Source organism: Hakea prostrata, chromosome 6 (assembly GCF_041222555.1).
Source record: "Hakea prostrata isolate BN-2017 chromosome 6, UWA_Hpros_2, whole genome shotgun sequence".
Taxonomy (NCBI): Eukaryota; Viridiplantae; Streptophyta; class Magnoliopsida; order Proteales; family Proteaceae; genus Hakea; species Hakea prostrata.
In genome coordinates, this window is record NC_142605.1 from 32,619,663 (window position 1) to 32,624,520 (window position 4,858).

Consider the following 4,858-nt stretch of genomic DNA (forward strand, 5'->3'; position numbering starts at 1 on the left):
TTTGATTTGAACCTTGTTTGCTTGAGTGCGTGCTCTATAGCAACACTTTGAGATTGTAAAACGGATATTTATTAAGGTGTATGGCCTATGCCGGTACTCCTATAAAATTTTCCTTTAAGTTTTAATGGAATATACCGATCACACAAGACGCTAGGCAGCACCTCCACTTCATCCACCCTTTTTAATTCCTTGGAAAACATTATCTTGTATATCACCTCTTTTATTTATGATTGAATCTAGGTCTAAAACAATCACTACGAGGAATCTCCTTATCGTCAAGTATCACCACCTCAGCCTGCTCGATCATTACTAAAGTTACAAACTAGATATTCTATCTTCATTCTACTTGGTTTAAAGACTCTTGATTCCAAAGCTGCTCTCCATGATTCTAATTCGATATTAATCGTCACTTGAGTCTTATCAATCAATATAATATCATCATAAAAAATCATACACTAAAGGACCTCATCTTGAATGTCTTTGGTTAATTCATCCATTACAAGTACAAATAGATGGGCTTAAAGTTGATCTTTGATGTAGCACAACTATAATTGGAAATTCATTACTTTGTCCTCTCACTGTTCTTACACTTGTCACCGAATTATCATATATATCCTTAACTATGTCTACATATTTACTTGCAACAGTTTTTCTCTCTAGTACTTGCCAAATTAATGCTCTAGAAACTCTATCTTAAGCTTTTTCTAGGTCAATAAATACCATATGAAGGTCTTTCTTACATTATCTATACCTTTCATAAGTATTATGATAAGGTAAATTTTCCCATCCACCCGGCCGGTACCCTATCCGGCATATGCGAGTGTGTGATCCCACCCCGAAGAAGCAGGTATCTAGGAAATCATTCTCCCACATATGCAATAACATAATCATGAAGATAATATAATCAATGTATATAAATGAGAGATCCAAATAAGGAAAGAATGACAATGTAATCGAGTGCGGAAATGATACCAAATGTATATATAATCAAAAAGGAGTAGAGTGAGGCGGAATCTCACTCCACAGTTACAACGGAATGTAGCTCATAAATCAAAGAGGAAATACAACTGTTCTTAGAGGAAAGTAAGGAATGATAATAAAACTAAACTAAAGAGTCTTCTACTTTATAAAGAACGTCTTCATAAACATAGACTTCATCAACCAAGCTACAGACATTCCCACTCCACGGTAGAGCTAATCATGGTATGTAACATGATCACACGAGGAATCATCAACGTGATCTTCATAGTTGCCCGAACTTTGCGTGTAGTACGCTTCTTCAGCTTGCGCTTCCTCATATTGGCCTTCATAATACTCAGTACTTGTAGAGTAATCTAACAGAAGATATTGCACAAAAAGGAGTGAGTTCAAAAGAACTCAGCAAGGCAAGTTAATCCACAATAACATAAATAACATGATTCGAGAACATAGCATGATGCAATGTGATATGAAGCAGGACAATGAATGTATCAATCTAACTCTATGTATGCTGGTCTCTATAGGTAGACATGCTTTAAGTCATAGCACCATACTTCTTTAGGAAGGTCTCAATCACACAACATCGTTTGGTAGTGTGTACGGCATCCCTCGGGACATTCCATGGGTGGGGTTTGGGTCACCGCTCCCTCACATCACCATTGGTCTAAGTATTGGCGCATGTCAAGGTAAAACCTAGCCAAATGCAAGTCATCTACTTAGTCATATCAACTCAAATCTAGATATGTCCATTCCTCACCCACAGCGATCCTTTCCGGTATCCTTCGCACTAGAGTCGGCATAGTCCTTGACTACGGACTCATCAACCCTCTTGTTCATTCACAAATAACGAGACAAGAAGCTCTCATGTCCCTTCACGGATTGGTTACCAGTCTTGAGAGTCCATGAGCCCAAGTCTACTATTTGCAACCCTACCAACAAATGGCCCCCACAATGTGATTCATGTCCTCTCACGGGTTGGTTACTGGTCTTAAGCGCCCATGAATCCCCATTGCTACCACGGGTCATTCGGTCTCAAAACCCTTCCGAATCGGGTATGATATTACAGGGGTATTCCTAGCCAAACATTGCTAGACCAGCCCTAGGTATGACAACCAATAATTCAGGAAAGTGTCAAAGGGCACCATTGGAAACATCCCATACTATTCCCACTGATGTCCTAGGACAGAAATGTCGAAAGGACACTTCCCAATCCCAAATCATACCTAGTCAATTACATTCTCAAATAAGTCACAACATACACAACCGATATCTCATCATATAGAAAGATACACATAAACATGATCAGTCACATTTGTAACTGATAAGAATAAGTATTCATAATCAAAAGAATACATGAACATGATACTACTGTAGTCAAAGTACTTGCATCAGTAATAGAATAATAAGAAAATGCATTTATGGTAGTAAATCTAATAGAATCCCAAAATAGAAACTAAGATTCACGCAATCTATGTAATTATGGAAGTAATTGTCCTTACCTAAAATAGCTTCGATGAATATCCAAAGATCAAAGAGAGTGGTTTCAAACTTAGCAAATAAACCCTAAACAATCATAGGTACATCATTAGGAAAGAGGCCTAAAAGATCGAAGATCAAACGAATCAAATCGAGCAAAAAACATAGCTACTATCTTGCTTGGTCGATTGGGTGGTAGCTTGGTCTAGTCGACCAAGCAATTGACCACCTGAGATAGTACGAAGCAAAATTGTGGTTTTTGATCCGAAACTCAATCTACAAGATCCGAAACTCTACGAAACTTGGAGGAAACTTCTAGAACAGTAATCTAACACTAAAATAGTATAGATTAGCTACTAACAATGATCAAAAACACTACTTACTAATTTGGAATCATGACTTTCTAATTTGGTAAATTCCCTAGTTTTCGATGAAAAAATGCTATGAATCCAAAGGAAAACTAGAGATGATCAGATCTCATTCTAGTAGATGATAAGCAAGAGATTACACATGAAAACATCATGCAAAACATATCTATCATGCTTAAGAAATCAAATCTAGAGAGTGATCATAGTTTCATGAGGATTTCACAAGGATCACGGCAATGATCAATGTAAATGTCATAAAACCTTAAGAATGAAAAGAGATTGTAGAAGAGATGGTTGCAAGGATGCAACATCTTCTTCTTAGTCTCAATCACAAGAATAAGATACAGTAGGAGTAGATCAATTCAACATAAGAGTGATTACTAACCTTTGATTGAAGAATCGGAGATGAGAAGCTTGAAGTCTTGCAATGTTCTTCACAAACTCCAAGGAGAGGCTTTGAGAGAGTCTTCCCACGTTCTCTGATGGTTTTAGAAACAAAGGAGGCTATGAAACTCGTATTCTTATTAAATAGAGCATCAACAAACCTAAACAGCAGATTCTGCTAGATTCTGACCTTGTTGGTCGATTGGCCCAATCGACCACCCAGTCGACCAAGCCAGTCAGCAAGGCCAAGACAGGGAATTGAGGGCCCAACTCAAGTCCAAACCTAATGAGCTTCTCCCAACACAACATATGACTTACCTAGTATAGAGAAATGCCTTCCAATCATGTCTAACTATACTTCAAGTCCATCAACTCGACTCATCTTCAACAAGGTGTAGTTTCCTTTCTAGTTCTGAACAAGCTTTCAAGTATTGAACACCATCATCAACTTCCATGGGTTACGGGTCCAACACCATGCCTTCCCTGAGATGGCCCATAGTTGGCTTCTTCCTTTACTTCGGGTCTTTGGACCTACAAACATCAGGGTTTCTGGGTCAAGGTTAGGGTTAGGATAGGGCTGGATTTCACATTCCCTCCCACCCTTAAAGAAATTTCGTCCTTGAAATTGAAAGCGTACCTGTACTTCCAAAAAAATGAGGAAACTTCTCCTTCATGTCTTCTTCCTTCTCCCAGAAGCTTCTTCGGGGGTATGGTTCTTCCACCGAATCTTCACCAAAGGGATGGGGCGATTCCGCAATTGTTTGTCCTTTTTATCTAGGATTTCGGCTGGCTCTTCATCGTAGGTAAGATCAACACTAAGTCTTTCGGGCACTTGCTGTAATATGTGTTCCAGATTCTCTATGAACTTTTGATGCATCGAAACATAAAACACATTATGAACTCCAGCAAGAGATGGAGGCAAGGCCAAACGATATGCGACAGGTCCAACCTTTTCAAGAATTTTGAAAGGTCTGATGAAACGAGTGCTAAGCTTTCCCTTAACATTGAATCTCATCACACCCTTCATAGGTGAAACCTTTAAGAAAACTTTCTCCCCAACTTGAAATTCTAAATCGGTCCTTCTCTTATCAGCATAGGATTTCTGTCTTGAGTGAGCAGATTAATCCTTTCTCTAATCATATCAACCATCGCGCTTGTAGCTTCAATCATTTTCGAACCTAAGATTTTTCTTTCACCGATCTTAGTCCAGTACAAGGGTGTTCTACAAGTGTTACCATACAAAGCCTTGAATGGAGCCATGCCTATTGTTGCTTGTTAATTGTTGTTATAGGAAAACTCAACCAAAGCTAAGTGTTCATCCCAATTACCACCCATATCAACAACATAAGATCTAAGCATATCTTCTAAAATCTGAATTGTTCGCTCAGATTGTGGCTGATGAGCAGTACTCAAATTCAATTGGGTTCCCAAGGCCTGTTGCAAATTGTTCCAAAACCTTGAGGTGAACCTGAGATCACGATTAGAAACAATACTCATTGGAACTCCGTGCAGACGAACTACATTGTCCACATAAAGCCTAGCTAGCTTATCCAAAGTATGAGTGATCTTCATAGGAATGAAATGGGCTGATTTGGTCAACCTATCAACAATTATCGATACAATGTCATTGCATTTACTTGTCCGAGGCAAGC